General features: G+C 42.0%; 1 protein-coding gene and 2 long non-coding RNA genes across 5 annotated transcripts in view; 1 reads left to right on the top strand and 2 right to left on the bottom strand.

Annotated features, from left to right (window-relative positions):
• LOC135391477 (transmembrane protein 94-like) overlaps nucleotides 1–19,444 on the top strand; it is a 587,105-nt gene that overhangs the window by 167,849 nt on the left and 399,812 nt on the right. The gene's annotated exons all lie outside the window — the stretch shown is intronic.
• Nucleotides 5,748–9,119, bottom strand: LOC135393080 (uncharacterized). The gene is made up of 3 exons (XR_010422435.1): nucleotides 9,053–9,119; nucleotides 7,947–8,005; nucleotides 5,748–7,754 (listed from the first exon to the last, which is right to left on the bottom strand). It is a non-coding gene; the product is annotated as an uncharacterized LOC135393080 (long non-coding RNA).
• On the bottom strand, nucleotides 12,367–19,427 carry LOC135391476 (uncharacterized). The gene is made up of 3 exons (XR_010421962.1): nucleotides 19,376–19,427; nucleotides 17,309–17,340; nucleotides 12,367–17,091 (listed from the first exon to the last, which is right to left on the bottom strand). It is a non-coding gene; the product is annotated as an uncharacterized LOC135391476 (long non-coding RNA).

Here is a 19,444-nt window from a genome sequence, read left to right as displayed (position 1 = left end):
TTTTTCGCGTTGTTGAAATACTGTGAACTTTTTGCCTGCTTTGTAGTGTGTTGGGTTTGTGTGTTGAAGGTTGAAGTCGTTGAAACCGGTTGAAGCCGTCATGGCTATGAACCCCGCTCATATTCGAAACGTTGAAAGTGTATCTGAAGCATGCGAAGCACTTTCTAATTTGTCAGCATTTGTATCACCGCTATGTTTATCACGGGTCATCATGAGGCACCTCACGCCAGTGATATGGATTTGATGGAACAAATCGGATTTAAGTCAAGTCTTTATTTTCGAAAAGCAATGAAGTCATTATGTATCCAGAATTATAGTTTTTTTCTCTGTATTTATTTATTTCTGCTCTTACGCAACAACGCCTTACGACATTACTGTGGCGGGGATACATACAAATAAAAGTAAGCAATAAGTACAGCATACAAAAAGAAAAATTAAAAAGCACACATTACTAACACAACAGGTACTCAGGCCCCGAAAAAATAAGCTCTATACATCCGTTGGGCGGAATTTTCCTGCAATGATCAATCTCGATATGTACGATGGAGGTTCCTTTGACATATACTAATTTTATCATGAATAATATTATCTGAAAACTGCAAACGCAACTGTTATCTCCTTGTCGACAAACTATCCCAACCTAATCTTGACTTTATCTCGCTTATACTAACATCCATGCAACTCATCTGGCCGCAATATTCTGAACCCTCTCCAGAATTAAAAACATTTCCTGCGGATCCCATACTGTACATGCACAATCCAAAGTAGGCCGAACCATAGTAATGTATGCATCCCGTAGTACTAGCCCGTTTAATATTATGGAAAACAAAGTGAAGCATCTTTCTTGCTTATTTGCCTTTTTTCGTGCCAAATCAAATCCCATTTCAAATCCGGGTTTGTCAAATCCTCTGCAAAATCCAGAAATTTGGAGAATTTGGTAGAAAACATGGCCAGGTGCTCAACTTAAGAGCGTCGTGCTGCTATTCACTGAAAGTATATCGTGTCAGGTTAGCCGGAGATGAATAATAAAACACACGAAGTTTGAAACTTACAAATGCATCCAAAGTAAGGCAGACACTTGGGGTAGTTGGTACGGTGTAAAAACAGCACAAAGAAAGAGAGAGATATACACCACGACGCCGAACGTCCAACCGATTTAATAAAAGGAAAAATATACATCTACAACAATTATTTCTTATGTAATGTCTTCCCGCAATTACAGTTTTCTGGCATCTTCCACCAAACTGTACACTTTACTAGCTCTTTTTTTGTTTTTCGCCTTTTTTTTTCTTTCTTTTTTTCTAATGTACAGGCACGCAACGCTTCGGAACCGGTTCTGCAGTAAAAAGTTAAAGGTATCAAGAATATATATGAGGAATACTTCAGATTTCGAAGAATACAAGCTGACACGCGTGTGGAAACAGTCCGGGTGCAATATGTCACGAGGAGCTTTTACAATTTCGCTGCAGTGCCACACTACTATATTGAAAACCATGATCATGTATGAACAAATTAATATAGTGCAAGAAAACTGATGTACTCTATAACATTTTTTTTTAGTTCGTATTTGAGTCTTGTATCGTCCTCGTCGTCTTCTGTGTTCTTCAAACTCAAGGAAATGTTTCATCTTTCAATAGCCTTGTATCCAGCTAGACAAAAAGTCCGAGTGAAAATTGCCTAAAATCTGCCGGAGATCGGTATTAGGTTGGCACAAGTCGCTGCAACTTGGGCTGACGTCGTCATATTGTCACCTACGAAGGCAGTTCGTAAACTGCGTCGGGCTCAAAGCAGTGGCCTAGCCCAAAAATATTTGTGGAGGAGTTCTATGGGGACTTTACATGGGTGAGGAGGATTTCATTATCATCTCCCTCTTCCAAATGCACTAACCAAAGTTACAATTTCTTTTATTTTTTTTTTTTTGGGGGGGGGGGGGTTAAACCCCCAAACACCGGCATATAAATGCGGGCCAATATTGGCCCAGCGTTGAGAGGAAACTCCAAAACAGCAGCTGCTGCTCGAAACAACAAGCAACGATGCTAGTCTACACTGTAAACTTTTTCACGCCTTTAAAGGTGTGCGCTATGCACATTCAATCTGGTTGCGTAACATTGCATCTCCAGGATGATATTTTACAAAATTCGGAAAACATTACTAAAGATCAAGTGTCAGTGCAAATCTCGCTTTCATAATGTCTTGGATATGTACGATCTAATGCATATATGCATCGTTATCGATAATCGAGCACGCGCAAGTGTCTACAACACTGTTGAACAATGTTGAGATGTTGCAAGACTGAATTTTTGGAGGACAGACAACACTCGAGTAAAGAAAAGTTGTGGGAAACCGTGCTCCATTATGATGTTACCGAAATTACACCTAAAAAGGCGTGCGCCATGCACGCTATTACACCTTTAAAGGTGTGAAAAGATTTAGAGTGTATGTAGTTCAATTCGATGTATACAAGTCAATTTCTACATTTTTTCTTCAGCTTGCAAAATTATTTCCAGACAAGGTGAAAACCAGCTTCATACATTGAGCCATAGTGATACGGACAGCGTTACTTAAACGAGTAGGAATTTCCATTTCCTACTCGTTTGTAATGTGTATAACCTTTGACAATAACAGCTGTCGAGCAGGTTGGTACGTATGCATATGTATCCCAATAGCGGCAAAACGATGGTAGGCCACACACAACCAGCAGCAGCACTTTCAACCTTTGGATTTTATTTTTGCAATATACACACCTGCCAGATACAGTTGTAAGGCACACTGGTGTTATAGAATAGAATATCGCGTAGAGGGGTGCAGAAGATGCATGGGATACCTACCATGGTTGGTTGAGATATTATATTTGGACCATTCTTGGCCCATCATTGCTGGTGTCTCATGGGACGCTATCTAGCCAACTAATGCCCGACTAGAAACCAAGCTTGGTTCTACAATGGCCCCAATGGCAATGCATGCTGGTCCCCGTGTTTGTTAGGATCGACGGTCTGTCACATACTGGCCCAAAGTTGGCGGTATTCAGTTGGCCCGAGTAAGGCCGATGTCAATGAAAGCTTGGCCGAACCCTCTTCTTCGCAAGCTCGGCCCAACTAGGCCGAACAATGTTTAGGTATAGGAATGTCGTTTTTCTCCAAGGGAAGCACATTGCTCTGCTTACTGTTAACAGATTCTTCGTCCCGCTCTGGTTCATAAATTTGGTGCCCCGTGTGTTTCTTTTCTTTCATTTTTGTTTTCTTTTAAATACACACAGGGAAGCTTTGTGCTGATGGCATGTATATAGTTTCCCTTCAGTTGACAATTGAACCCCTGTAAGCAAGAAGGGGATAAGTCGAAAAATTCCAAAACTAGAAAACTTCAAGTGAGTGTTTGCTAAAGTAATTGCAGCCGGGTTACCTCGACTAATGCAATGGAAAATGTGTAACATATATGTTTGTGTTTTTTGGGTCTGTGACTTAGAAGAAATTGTCCGTGAGCATGATAAATCATTTTTCAATGTAACACCGCATGCACACAAGGTTATCGCGCAAATACAAGCAGCTTTCACAAGTCGTACTTGGATTGCTGAAGAACCAGGTAGGGTGAAGCAGGGGAGGATTTAAGGGGGAGGGGGGTCCGGATGTCTTGACCCCCCCTCAATTCCAGACTTGAACATAGGGTTCAATAGATCAATCCCAGCATGCACCTGGCACTTCTCCATAGCGGACCCCCACCCCCCACCCCCGGGAAAATTCTTGATCTGCCCCTGGGGTGAAGTCACCTGTGCGGTGCAGCGCAGCATGGGTCGAGCGTATCGCGCTGCTAAACGAGCACAATCTTGAAAATAATATCGTAGGTGACCAGCATAATATGACTTATTAGCTTAGTGCTCACATGTTTTTTTTTTTTTTCGATTACAACGCTCAGTATCACTGCCGACACAGTCGTGTTAGTTAGGAAGAACGTGTTTGTTTTTTGAGTGGAAGCCGCAGTTCAATTTAAGCCATCATTTGTATGCGTGTGTAGAAAAGCGGCAAGATCTGACTGTCCATCCCATTGACACACATACATTTCTCGTTTCTTACCCTCCTGTAACAGGTCAATAAATTGCAATACGGTCATAAATTTTATATGGCAGGTACATGCTGGTATGTGGATGTCATTGCAGCAAAAATACACGAAAGGAGATTGCATTACATGCATGGATTGCTTACTGCATACAGAGGTTCAATTACTTTATATATGGTTATCTCTAAATTAAAAACCGGAGACGGGGGGACAAAAAATGACAAACACAGACAAGCTTGTCTGTGTCATGGATCTACACCACCAGCTCGCTTGCTACCTCTCTATCCTCTCGGTACTGTGTATATATTTTTGTCATTTTCTTTGGGGACTGTGTTGAACGATTTGCCCTAAACTTACCCGATCATCGTGATCATTTTGTGACCTTAGTATCAATAAAGAAGTATTCTTGATCGAAGACAATTTGTCGCCTTCTCTTATGTTTTTGTCGTTTTTATCTGCCTCTCTTCCTTTCTACTTAATCTGCATATCAACATACTTTGGTTATGGACACTTCACTTTTTGTAACCAGTTGGAAGGAGAAGCGGTCACGACATAAGGGTATTTCGAGGCTGTCGGGATCCGGGGCTCAAGAGCAGTGACAATCATATAAGGCCGAAAATCATGAGACCGAACTATCAGAAAGCTGGAAAGTCGGAAGACAGAATTAACTATCGAGAAACCGAACAAAGAGGAGCCCTAAGATATGAAAAGCATTAAAATTACAATTACTACATAAAGTATACTTTCACTAAGTCGATGTTATATGTGAATTGCTGTAGCAAATGAATCATAAAAAAAAAGGGACAGAAATCACAGGACCCGCGGTGCTGATATACGTATATAAACTCAATAAACTGCAAACTAAATTTTGAACGTCTCTCAAAGAAATCCTAGAAAAATCTTGGGGCGACACATGATTCACATTTACCACTTGCACTTGTGTCTGTTATCCCACGGTGGTGGTTCCTCGGAAAAACCCGTTCATGCCTTTGGAAGACCTTTTTGGGGGGTAGCAGAATTCGCTTGCGCGAATTCAATCTCCTCTTGTTGTTTTACCAACCAACCAACCACCGACCAACCTGCTTTGTACATGAGCTATGGTGCTTCTGCGCAGATATAGGAAGCGTTACTTTTCTGATTCTTGTTGTTTAGTTTCGAAAGCGATTGCCCTATCTACAGGGATCTCAAACACGCGGCCTCTTGGCCGCCAAAGAGAACGAAGCTACCCTCTCGAAAAATTTAAAGACGAATTAGGAGTACAGATTTTCAGGCATTGTTTTCAGCATGGCCCGCCGTACTGCTGCTGCGCTGTCCATGTTAGGTAGAATACACTGCATGCGAGCAGTTCTCGAGCAGTTCGAACAGGCTCTCGAACCTCACAAAATTACGGAGACGGCAACCTGGTATTCGCGTGCGGTATTGTACACTAGCACACCGTAGCTAATGCGAGGATTGAGTCGATCTTCTGTCCATCCTAATTCTTATACTAAATCAAATAGTGACATTAAAAGCCGGCTTTTGAAAGAACTCAGCCAAAAAGAAAGGCAAACTGTCAGTTCGAAAGAGAGGCAGTCGAAGTGGCTGAAATAAGTGGTTCTTCCAGTTGTACTACTGAAGATTCTATTTTTCTGATGGATAAGGAACTTGAATTTTTATTCAAATCATAGGAATTTTTTTCACTTGCATCACCCCTTATAACTACGGTGATTTTGTTTGCACATGCCTAAAAATGTCATTTTGAGGGTCTTGTCCGACATACTTGTACAGACTTCTTGACAACGGAGCTATGGCAGACAAGGACAGCAGGAAAAGATCACCACTAGGTGTAAAGTTCCTTTTTAATCAGGTCATCTCAAAACCCCCAATCCCAACGTTCAACCTTCCTTTTCTGTTTTTCCAGAAATAAACCAGTTGATTGTGGAGTGGTGTGTTGTCTGCCGTAGCTTCATAGTCTAAGATATCATACCAACTAGCCCACTCTACAATGTTAATCAGTTTTATACTTGTAAAGTGCTGGACAAAAGTTTATGGAACATACTCTGGCACACTCCTCCCTCTGAGTGACAAGCTGGCAGTGAATGGTATCGTACGGACTTGCATACGGGTGACTGGGCTACCTATACGCGCATGTAAGTCTGTACGGTCCCATTCACTGTCACTCTAAGGAAGGAATTCGCCGGAACATGTTCTCTAACATTTGTCTAGCACTGTATTTGTTGTTTTGACATGGTGGGATACCAATGCACCTGCGCACGTGACTGCATCGGGTTTCCTATCATTATAACTAGTTTAGTTGTAAGCAGCTCTGTCTCTCCATTGTCCCGTCTGTATGCGCTTATTCCCTTTCGCAGTTATGTACCAACTGGCCCAAATTTCTGCTCTTCTCATTAAACACAACATAGCAAACCCGAAGCCATAACCCACTGTGAATATGCCAGCTAGCTCTTTCTCTTTTTCCATACTTATTTTTCCAACTGTGAGCTAAGGCAGCAATACAGTAAGTAAATGGATAATTTGGAGTGCTCCTGAACATTCTCCTAAACCTTTGTGAAGGTCGAATAGTTTTTCACACTTTCAGCAGTCTATTTGAAAGGCCGCCCATTTATTGGCGTTAGCTTAGTAAGCCCGTTGATTTTTTGTGTTATCCACTACCCGGCTCCACAATAACTATGTCGGTCCTGTTTTTGTGTACAATGTTATGTATGATATACCAAAGTTGTATGGTAACTACAGTCGTTTCTTTTCCTTGTGGCCCTCCATGATGTGGTCTAAAGTCAATGTGCCCTGTGGTTCCAATGGCGTTCTTCGGACCCAAATATACTGTCTCGTAAAGTTTTGTCCACAGTGCCACGGGGGTTCAATGATATAGACTGGCATACAATTATGTCAAGTACACCCAAAGACCTTTTTTCTAATTCTCGTATTATTGGACTACACAAAAAGAACTACCTTTATAGTACGGAGAGAAAGGGGAAAAATGGAGGCAACCAGTACATTCTCCACGTCACTTTTGTCGAGAAACGGTGATAGCTTATGCAAAAGACGTAGTACAGGTCTCTCACAACAACCTCGACATTTTCTGCTTCATATTTTTTGTGCGAATGAATAACAGGAGTCATAGTCGGTTCCACATAATGTTCACCTTAGCAATGTGTTCTGTGATGCATACTTTGACCATCCAAAAAGTGTCAGAACATGACTCCTTCAACTCTAAATATTACTGTCATCAAAAATATAGTGCTTAACGAAATGTATGGCATTGATTGCTTTCTATCAGCACTGTTGTAGCCATCGTGCTTGAGTCATGGTTAGTTCAGTGATCTTCTATCACCATCAGGGTTTGTTCTATCAGCAGAACGCTAGCCATTGTGGCAGACATATGGTGGCCCTGACAAGGGCCGTTTGTTTACTTCGTCCAGGTCTGCTGTTTCTTCTCCCGTGCACCATGAAGCTACTGAAGAATTCCTTAGCATGTCCACAGTCCATCTCATAGTGTCCATAGTTCCCTACGGGAGCACACTGTTGGCATAAGACAATCCGTGGGGTGGGGCATCGTCACGCAGCTGGTGCCTGTGAGATGCCCTGGACAGCATTCAGGCATGAATGCAAAAGGCCAATGCAATAATCCCGTGGGAGTGGCGCACTTGATTACAGTATGCCACCCTAGGCCTTCTGCTGGGTCAGCTCCGTTTGAAGACCTTGAACTGAAAGTAAAACATAATTGTGAGTAGTGTGAAATTACTGAGAATTATAAGTAAACAGTGTCAGTTACAAATCTGTCAGCTCAGCACGAGAACAATTGTGTGCCTGCTTTGGTTGGCCTAGTGAGGACTAGCATAAGCAGGGGTATGCAAATTCTCCAATAGAATCCCAATACTTCTCTCTCTATCCCATACCCAATTCATATATGGCATCTGACAGTCCTGGCCTTTCTGGTCAGCTACAGGGGTTCCACCTGGAAACAACAGGGTGAAATGTATTTAGGCAACAAAAAGCTTCAAGTTTGCAGCTTTTAACATGCTGGATAGCATTTTACTCTCCGTAATCATCATTTGCAAGCCTTAAATTTTGGCAGTGTCATTTATAAAATCCTCTACAATTTTTGAAAAGAAAACCATCGGATCACTCACTGTGGCATTTCTAAGCTATCAAAGGCCATACGAGGACAGGAAAACGTTGTTTGGTTGTTCAAATCAGGTCGGAGCTTAAAACCTGAGCGGTATCACTCGACACCGCTGCTTGATTGCGGATTTCTCAGCCTTAAATTCTGACCGTATCACATGTTACATCACTCACTGTGGCTTTTATAAGCTATCGAAGGCTATATGAGGACAGGAAAGCTGTGTTCTGTTGTTGCAACTTGATCGGAGCTTAAAACCTGAGGGGTATCATTCGTAACTGCTGCTTGACTGCAGGGTTTTGAGCGCTAAATTCTAACTGTATCACACGTTAAATCACTCACTGGGGCTTCTATAAGCTATCGAAAGCTGCACGAGAACAGGAAAACGTCGTTCGGTTGTTGCAACTTGATCGGAGCTTAAAACCTGAGGGGTATCATTCGTAACTGCTGCTTGATTGCAGGGTTTTGAGCGCTAAATTCTAACTGTATCACACGCTGAATCATTCACCGAGGCTTGTATAAGCTATCGAAGGCTATATGAGGACAGGAAAGCTGTGTTCTGTTGTTGCAACTTGATCGGAGCTTAAAACCTGAGGGGTATCATTCGTAACTGCTGCTTGACTGCAGGGGTTTGAGCCTTAATTCTAACTGTATCACACGTTAAATCACTCACTGAGGCTATTTATAAGCTATCGAAGACTATATGAGAACAGATATGCGTTTTTTGATTGTCCCAATTTGATCGGAGTATCATTCGGCACTGTTGCCTGTAAATCTTCCGAAATTGAACTTATTTAACGGATTCCACCACAGCTGAAACAGGTCGCGAATGTTTCACTAAAAATTCGGGAGTACAAACATCAAGGAACTAAAATTACTTACCTCCATGTGGCAATTTGCATGAAACAAGAAGCACAACACACACACGTCCACCTACGACAGCGCGAAACCGATGACTGAGAACAATTGATGTCTTCATGCGCTGACCACACGCCAGGGCACTACGCACTACATTCATAGCCACCGCCGGCGAGGCGTACGAACACAACGAATGATACCCCTCAGGATCTAGCGCCTCCCTGTGGTACAGCACAGCCAGCCGTACAGCACAAGACGCTAGATCCTGAGGGGTATCATTGCCGCGTCACTCACTCTTCCAGGTGCTTCCGCGCAAAAATGTAGCTCCTACTTCTCATTGGCTGCTGTGTGGGACGCCTTGCATTCTAGTTGCCTCCGCGGGAAAAATGAAGCCATTATTTCAATTTCATCTATTTTTGTTGTACTGTTTATTAATAGGCCTGTTCTTTCACACGAATGTTGCACGGACGATCTTTTTCGCGTTGTTGAAATACTGGGAACTTTTTGCCTGCTTTGTAGTTTGTTGGGTTTGTGTGTTGAAGGTTGAAGCCGTCATGGCTATAGAAGCCCGCTCATATTCGAAACGTTGAAAGTGTATCGGAAGCATGCGAAGCACTTTGTAATTTGTCAGGGGTACTGTGCATCACCGCTATGTTTCTCATGGGTCATCATGAGGGACCTCACGCCAGTGATATGAATTTGATGAAACAAATGGGGTTAAAGTCAACTCTTTTTCGAGAAGCAAATGAAATCATTATATGTATCCAGAATTACAGTTTTTTCTGTATTTATTTATTTCTGCTATTACGCAACAACGCCTTACGACATTACTGTGGCGGGGATACATACAAATAAAAGTAAGCAATAAGTACAGCAAAGAAAAACTGAAAAGCACACATGTATATAAAACAACACGTACTCAGGTCCCGAACAAATCAGCTCTATACATCCGTTGGGCTAAATTTTCCTGTGATGATCAATCTCGATGAGATGTACGATGGAGGTTCCAAGTAATTAAAGGAGGTTCCTTTGTCATACTAATTTTATTAGTAGTAACCTTATCTAAAAATTGCAAACGTAACTGTTGTTTCCTTGTCGACAAACTATCCCAACCTAATCTGGACTTTATCTCGCTTATACTAACATCCATGCAACTCATCTAGCCGCAATATTCTGAACCCTCTCTAGTTCCTGCATTTAAAACATTTCGGGCGGATCGCGTACGTACATGCACAATCCAAAGTAGGGCGAATCTGTATGCACCCCTTTTAACTCGAGTACTATGCCCGTTTAATATTATGGAAAACAAAGTGAAAGCATCTTCCTTGCTTATTTGCCTTTTTTCATGCCAAATCAAATCCCATTTCAAATCCGGGTTTGTCAAATCCTCTGCAGAATCCAGAACTTTGGGGAATTTGATAGAAAACATGGCCAGGTGGTCAACTTAAGAGCATCCTGCTGCTATTCACTGAAAGTATATCGTGCCAGGTTAGCCTGAGAGATGAACGACAGTTAGTTAGAGATGAATAAGTTTCAAATTTACAAATGTAACCAAACTAACGCAGACACTTGGGATAGATGGTACGGTGTAAAAACAGCACAAAGGAAGAGAGAGATACACACCACGACGCCGAACGTCTAACCGATTTAATAAAAGGAAAAATATACATATACAACAATTATTGTCATTATATGATTCTTCCCGCAATTACAATTTTCTGGCATCCACCAAACTGTACACTTTCCTACGCTTGGGAACCGGTCCTGCAGTAAAAATGTAAAGATATCAAGAAAATATGAGGAATATTTCAGATTTCGAAGAATACAAGTTGACACCTATGCGTGTGGAAATAGTCCGGGTGCAATATGTCACGAGGAGCTTTCACAATTTCGCTGCAATACCACACTACTATATTGAAAACAATGATCATGTATGAACAAATTAATATAGTGCGAGAGAACTGATGTACTCATAAAATTTTTTTTAGTTCGTATTTGAGTCTTGTATCGTCCTCGTCGTCTTCTGGGTTCTTCAAACTCAAGGGAGGGGGGATATGTTCATTGAGAGAAAAAAAAAAAGCAAGGAAAGGAATGCTACATGGGAATGTTACATCTTTCAATAGCGTTGTGTCCAGCTAGACAAAAAGTCAAAGTGCAAATTGCCGAAAATCTGCCGGAGATCGGTATTTGGTTGGCACAAGTCGCTGCAACTTGGGCTGACGTCGTCATGTCACCTGCGAAGGCAGTTCGTAAACTGCGTTGGGCTCAAAGCAGTGGCCTAGTCCAAAAATATTTCTGGAGGAGTTCTATAGGGACTTTACATGGGTGAGGAGGATTTCATTATCATCTCTTCCAAATGCACTAACCAAACTTACAATTTGGGGGGGGGGGGGGGTAAACCCCAAACCCCAAACAGCAGCTGCTGCTCGAAACAACAAAGCAACGATGCTAGTCTATGTCGTTCAATTCGATGTACACAAGTCCATTTCTACATTTTTTCTTCAGCTTGTAAACTTATTTTCAGACAAGGTGAAAACCAGCTTCATACATTGAGCCATAATGACACGGAGAGCATTACTTAAACGAGTAGGAATTTCCATTTCCTACTCGTTTGTAATGTGTATAACCTGTGACAATAACAGCTATCGAGCAGGTTGGTACGTATACATATCTATTCCAATAGCGGCAAAATGATGTTAAGACAGGCCACACACGACCAGCAGCTGCATTTTCAACCTTTGGATTTGATTTTTGCAATATACACACCTGCCAGATACAGTTGTAAGGCACACTGGTGCTATAGAATAGAATATCGCGTAGAGGGGTGCAGAAGATGCATGGGATACCTCATAACCATGGTTGGTTGAGAACCTTATTAGATTTGGACCATACTTGGCCCATCATTGCTGGTGCCTCATGGGACGGTATCTAGCCAACTAATGCCCGACTAGAAACCAAGATTGGTTCTACAATGGCCCCAACGGCATTGCATACTGGTCCCCGTGTTTGTTAGGACGGTTTGTCACATACTGGCCCAAAGTTGGCGGTATTCAGTTGGCCCGAGTAAGGCCGATGTCAATCAAAGCTTGGCCGAACCCTCTTTTTCGCAAGCTCGGCCCAACTAGGCCGAACAACGTTTAGGTATAGGAATGTCGTTTTTCTCCATGGGAAGCACATTGTTCTGCTTACTGCTAACAGATTCGTTCATAAATTTGGTGCCCCGTGTGTTTCTTTTAAATACAGACAGGCAAGCTTTGTGCTGATGGCATGTATATAGTTTATTTATTTATTTACCCTCAGGGCTACAGCATTAAACAGGGGAGGGGCTTGAAACAAAGCAGGAACAATGTGGAATACAATAAAATAATAATAATAATAATAATAATAATAATAATAATAATAATAATAAAAACAACACAACGAACCAAAAACACGAGCATAGATAGTATCACTGGTGGACAATCAGATTAGTATATGTAAAGCTTAAATAATCTTACGCTGCATTCAAGTGGTCGTGAAGCAGTTTTCTGAACTGTCTACCGTCAGTGATGGAGGTAAGGTGATCCGGGAGATGATTCCATTCCAGTGAGGTTTTAGGTAAAAATGAGTCAAAACACGTTTTAGTAGTGCAGGATGGGACACCAACTTTCTGGCGATGATCAAGCCTTGATGAGACGTATGATGGATGTGCAATTAAATGGAGTTTTAGCGTTTCGTTGTAGTAATATATCTTATGGAACAGACAGAGTCGAGCAAACTGGCGGCGAACAGTCAAGGAAGATAGGTTAAGGGCTGATTTCATCGCAGTGACACTGGCTGTACGACTATAATTTCCGAGAATAAACCGTGCAGCACGGTTCTGAACCATTTCCAGTTGGTGAATGAGTGACTGTTGCCCTGGATCCCACACCGAAGCGGCATACTCTAATTTAGGAAGAATTAGCGTTCGGTAGAGTGTTAGTTTAGTTTCCCTTCAGTTGACGATTGAACCCCTGTATGCAAGAAGGGGATAAGTCGAAAAATCCCAAACCGAAAAAACTTCGAGTATTTGGTAAAGTAATTGCAGCCGGGTTACCTCGACTAATGCAATGGAAAATGTGTAACATATATGTTTGTGTTTTTTGGGTCTGTGAGTTAGCAGAAATTGTCCGTGAGCATGATACATCATTTTCCAATGTAACACCGCATGCACACAGGGTTATCGCGCAAATACAAGCAGCTTTCACAAGTCGTACTTTGATTGCTGAAGAACCAGGTAGGGTGAAGTCACCTGTGCGTTGCAGAGCAGTCTAGGTCGAGCGTATCGTGCTGCTAAACGAGCACAATCTTGAAAATATATCGTAGGTGACCAGCATAGTATGACTTATTAGCTTAGTGCTCACATTTTTTTTTTTCTTATTTCTTTTCGATTACAACTCTCAGTATCACTGCCGACACAGTCGTGTTAGTTAGGAAGAACGTGTTTTTCGAGTGGAAGCCGCAGTTCAATTTAAGCTATCATTTGTATGCGTGTGTAGAAAAGGGGCAAGACCTGGCTGCCCATCCTATTAACACACATACATTTCTCGTTTCTTACCCTCCTGTAACAGGTCAATAAATTGCAATACGGTCCTAAATTTTCTATGGCAGGTACATGTTGGTATGTGGACGTCATTGCAGCAAAAATACACGAAAGGGGATTGCATTACATGCATGGCTTGCTTATTGCATACAGAGGTTCAATTACTTTATATATGGTTATCTCTAAATTAAAAACCCGAGACTGGGGGACAAAAAACGACAAGCTTGTCTGTGTTATGGATCTATACCACCAGCTCGCTTGCTACCTCTCTATCCTATATTTTTGTCATTTTCTTTGGAGACTGTGTTGCACGATTTACCCTAAACATACCCGATCATCGTGATCATTTTGTGACCTTAGTATCAATAAAGAAGTATCCTTGATCGAAGACAATTTGTCGCCTTCTCTTATGTTTTTGTCATTTTCATCTGCCCCTCTTCCTTTCTACTTAATCTGCATATCAATATACTTTGGTTATGGACACTTCACTTTTTGTAACCAGTTGGAAGGAGAAGTGGTCACGAGATAAGGGTATTTCGAGGCTGTCGGGATCCGGGGCCCAAGAGCAGTGGCAATCATATAATGCCGAAAATCATGAGACCGAACTATCAGAAAGCTGGAAAGTCGGAAGACAGAACTATCGAAAAACCGAACAAAGAGGAGCCCTAAGATATGAAAAGCATTAAAAATTACAATTACTACATAAAGTGTACTTTCACTAAGTCGATGTTATATGTGAATTGCTGTAGCAAATGAATCATAAACAAAAGAAAGAAAGAAAAAAGGACAGAAATCACGGGACCTGCGGTGTTGGATATACGTATATAAACTCAATAAACTGCAAACTAAATTTTGAACATCTGTCAAAGAAATTCTAGAAGAATCTTGGGGGCGACACGTGATTCACATTTACCACCTGCACTTGTGTCTGTTTTCCCACGGTGGTGGTTCCCCGGAAAAACCCGTTCATGTCTTTGGAAGACTTGCTTTGTGCATGAGCTATGGTGCTTTTGCGCAGATATAGGACAGCGTTATGTTTCTGATCCTTGTTTCGAAAGCGATTGCCCTATCTACAGGGATCTCAAACACGCGGCCTCTCGGCCACCAAAGAGAACGAAGCTACCCTCTCGAAATTTAAAGACGAATTAGGAGAACCGATTTTCAGGCATTGTTTTCAGCCTGGCCCCAGTACTGCTGCTGCGCTGTCCATGTTAGGTAGAATACACTGCATGCGAGCAGTTCTTGTGGCTCTCGAACCTCACAAAATTACGGACACGGCAACCTGGTATTCGCGTGCGGTATGGTACACTAGCACAACGTAGCTAATGCGAGGATTGAGTCGATCTTCTGTCCATCCTAATTCTTATACTATATCAAATAGTGACATTAAAACCCGGCTTTTGAAAGAACTCAGCCAAAAAGAAAAGCAAACTGTCAGTTCGAAAGAGAGGTAGTCGAAGTGGCTCTTCCAGTTGTACTACTGAAGCTTCTATTTGTCTGGTGGATAAGAAACTTGAATTTTTATTCAAATCATAGGCATTTTTTTCACTTGTGTCACCCCTTATCACTACGGTGGTTTTGTTTGCACATGCCTAAAAATGTCATTTTGAGGGTCTTGTCTGACATACTTGTACAGACTTCGACTACGGAGCTATGGCAGACAAGGACACCAGGAAAAGATCACCACTAGGTGTAAAGTTCCTTTTTAATCAGTTCGTCTCAAAACCCCCAATCCCAACGCTCAATTTTCCTTTTCCAGAAATAAACCAGTTGATTATGGAGTGGTGTATTGTCCTTGTCTGCTGTAGCTCCATAGTCTAAGATGTCATACCAACTAGCCCACTCTACATTGTTAATCAGTTTTATACTTGTAAAGTGCTGGACAAAAGTTTATGGAACATGCTCTGGCACACTCCTCCCTCCGAGTGACAAGCTGGCAGCGAATGGTATCGTACGGACTTGCATACAGGTGACTGGGCTACCTATACGCACATGTCTAAGTCTGTACGGTCCCATTTGCTGTCACTCTGAGGAAGGAATGCGCCGGAGCGTGTTCTCTAACATTTGTCTAGCACTGTACTCGTTGTTTTGACATGGTGGGATAGCAGTGCACCTGCGCACACGACTGCGTCGGGTTTCTTATCATTATAGTTTAGTTGTAAGCAGCTCTGTCCCTCCATTGTCCCGTCTGTATACTCTCCCTTCTGCAGTTATGTACCAACTAGCCCAAATTTCTGCACTTCTCATTAAACACAACATAGCAAACCCGCAGCCATAACCCACTGTGAATATGCCAGCTAGCTCTTTCTCTTTGATTTTCTATACTTATTTTTCCAACTGTGAGCTAAGGCAGCAATACAGTAAGTAAATACAGTAAGTAAGTAGTTTTTCATACTTTCAGCACTCTATTTGGAAGGCCGCCCATTTATTGGCGTTAGCCTAGTAAGCCTATCAATTTTTGGTGTTATCCACTATTCGGCTCCACAATAACGATGTTGGTCCTGTTTTTGTGTACAATGTTATGTATGATATACCAAAGTTTTATGGTAACTACAATCGTTTCTTTTCCTTGTGGCCCTGCATGATGTGGTGTAAAGTCAATATGCCCTGTGGCTCCAATGGCGTTCTTAGGACCCAAATATACTGTCTAGGTAAAGTTTTGTCCTCAGTGCCTCGGGGGTTCAATGATATAGACTGGCACACAATTATGTCAAGTACCCAAAGACCTTTTTTCAAATTCTCGTATTATTGGACTACACAAAAAGAACTACCTTTACAGTACAGAGAGAAAGGGCAGTGAGAAACGGTGATAGCTTTTGCAAAAGACATAGAACAGACATAGTACAGGTCTCTCGCAACAACCTCGACATTTTCTGCTTCATATTTTCTGTGCAAATGAATAACAGGAGTTATAGTCGGTTCCACATACTGTTCACCTTAGCAATATGTTCTGTGATGCATACTTTGACCATCCAAAAAGTGGCAGAACATGACTTCTTCAACTCTAAATATTACTGTCATCAAAAATACAGTGCTTAGTGAAATGTATGGCATTTGCAACTGCAATGATTGTTTTCTATCAGCACTGTTGTAGCCATCATGCTTGAATTGTGGTTAGTTCAGTGATCTTCTATCACCATCAGGGTTTCTTCTACCAGCAGAACGCTAGCCATTGTGGCAGACATATGGTGGCCCTGATAAGGGCAGTTTGTTGACTTCGTCCAGGTCTGCTGCTTCTTCTCCAGTGCACCATGAAGCTACTGAAGAATTCCTTAGCAGTCCATCTTCTAGTGTCTATAGTTCCCTACGAGAGTACGCTGTTGGCATAAGACAATCCGTGGGGTGGGGCATTGTCATGCAGCTGGTGCCTGTGGGATGCCCTGGACAGCATTCAGGCATGAATGCAAAAGGCCAATGCAATAATCCTGTGGGAGTGGCACACTTGATTACAGTGTGCCACCAGAGGCCTTCTGTTGGGTCAGCTCTGTTTGAAGAACTTGAACTGAAAGTAAAACATAATTGTGAGTAGTGTGAAATTACTGAGAATTATCAGTAAAGAATGTCAGTTACGAATACGTCAGCTCAGCACGAGAACAATTGGGTGCCTGCTTTGGTTGGCCTAGTGAGGAGTAGCATAAGCAGGGGCATGCCAATTCTCCAATAGAATCCCAATATTTCTCTCTATCCCATACCCAATTCATATATGGCATCTGACAGACCTGGCCTTTTTGGTCAGCTACAGGGGTTCCATCTGGAAACAATAGAAAGAAATGCATTTAGGCAACAAAAAGCTTCAAGATTGCAGCTTTTAACATGCTGGATAGCATTTCACTCTCCGTAATTATCATTTGCAAGCCTTAGGTTTTGGCAATGTCATTTATAAAATCCTCTATAATTTTTGAAAATTAAACCATCTGATCACTCACTGTGGCATTTGTAAGCTATCAAAGGCCATATGAGAAAAGAAGAATATTGTTTGATTGTTCAAATCGGATCGGGTCTTAAAACCTGAGGGGTATCATTCGTAACTGCTGCTTGACCGCAGGGTTTTGAGCACTAAATTCTAACTGTATCACACGTTAAATCACTCATTGAGGCTTGTATAAGCTATCGAAGCTGCACGAGAACAGGAAAACGTCGTTCGGTTGCTGTAATTTGGTCGAAGCTTAAAACCTGAGGGGTATCATTCATAACTGCTGCTTGACTGCAGTGTTTTGAGCCCTAAATTCCAACTGTATCACACGTTAAATCACTTACTGATGCTTCTATAAGCTATCGAAAGCTGCACGAGAACAGGAAAACGTCGTTCGGTTGTTGTAACTTGATCGGAGCTTAAAACCTGAGGGGTATCATTCGTAACTGCTGCTTGACCGCAGGGTTTTGAGCCCTAAATTCTAACTGTATCACACGTTAAATCACTCATTGAGGCTTGTATAAGCTATCGAAGCTGCACGAGAACAGGAAAACGTCGTTCGGTTGCTGTAATTTGGTCGAAGCTTAAAACCTGAGGGGTATCATTCGTAACTGCTGCTTGACCGCAGGGTTTTGAGCCCTAAATTCTAACTGTATCACACGTTAAATCACTCATTGAGGCTTGTATAAGCTATCGAAGCTGCACGAGAACAGGAAAACGTCGTTCGGTTGCTGTAATTTGGTCGAAGCTTAAAACCTGAGGGGTATCATTCGTAACCGCTGCTTGACTGCAGTGTTTTGAGCCCTCAATTCCAACTGTATCACACGTTAAATCACTTACTGATGCTTCTATAAGCTATCGAAAGCTGCACGAGAACAGGAAAACGTCGTTCGGTTGTTGTAACTTGATCGGAGCTTAAAACCTGAGGGGTATCATTCGTAACTGCTGCTTGACTGCAGTGTTTTGAGCCTAAATTCCAACTGTATCACACGTTAAATCACTTACTGATGCTTCTATAAGCTATCGAAAGCTGCACGAGAACAGGAAAACGTCGTTCGGTTGTTGTAACTTGATCGGAGCTTAAAACCTGAGGGGTATCATTCGTAACTGCTGCTTGACAGCAGGGTTTTGAGCCCTAAATTCTAACTATATCACACGTTAAATCACTCATTGAGGCTTGTAAAAGCTATCGAAGCTGCACGAGAACAGGAAAACGTCGTTCGGTTGCTGTAATTTGGTCGAAGCTTAAAACCTGAGGGGTATCATTCGTAACTGCTGCTTGACTGCAGTGTTTTGAGCCCTCAATTCCAACTGTATCACACGTTAAATCACTTACTGATGCTTCTATAAGCTATCGAAAGCTGCACGAGAACAGGAAAACGTCGTTCGGTTGTTGTAACTTGATCGGAGCTTAAAACCTGAGGGGTATCATTCGTAACTGCTGCTTGACTGCAGGGTTTTGAGCCCTAAATTCTAACTGTATCATACGTTAAGTCACTTACTGAGGCTTGTATAAGCTATCGAAAGCTGCACAAGAACAGGAAAACGTCGTTCTGTTGTTGTAACTTGATCTGAGCTTAAAACCTGAGGGGTATCATTCGTAACTGCTGCTTGACCGCGGAGTTTTGAGCCCTAAATTCTAACTGTATCACACGTTAAATCATCACTGAGGCTATTTATAAGCTATCGAAGACTATATGAGAACAGATAAACTTTTTTGGTTGTCCAAATTTGATCGTCGCATCATTCAGCACTGTTGCCTGCAAATCTACCGAAATTGAACTTATTTAACTGATTTCACCACAGCTGAAACAGGTCGCGAATGTTTCACTAAAAATTCGGGAGCACAAACACCAAGGAACAAATTACTTACCTCCATGTGGTAATTAGCAAGAAACAAGAAGCACAACACACACACACGTCTGCCCACGACAGCGCGAAA

The sequence above is a fragment of the Ornithodoros turicata genome, chromosome 4 (genome assembly GCF_037126465.1).
Source record: "Ornithodoros turicata isolate Travis chromosome 4, ASM3712646v1, whole genome shotgun sequence".
Lineage (NCBI taxonomy): Eukaryota > Metazoa > Arthropoda > Arachnida > Ixodida > Argasidae > Ornithodoros > Ornithodoros turicata.
Note: the sequence above shows the minus strand (reverse complement) of the source record. Positions and strands in the feature narration are given on the sequence as shown.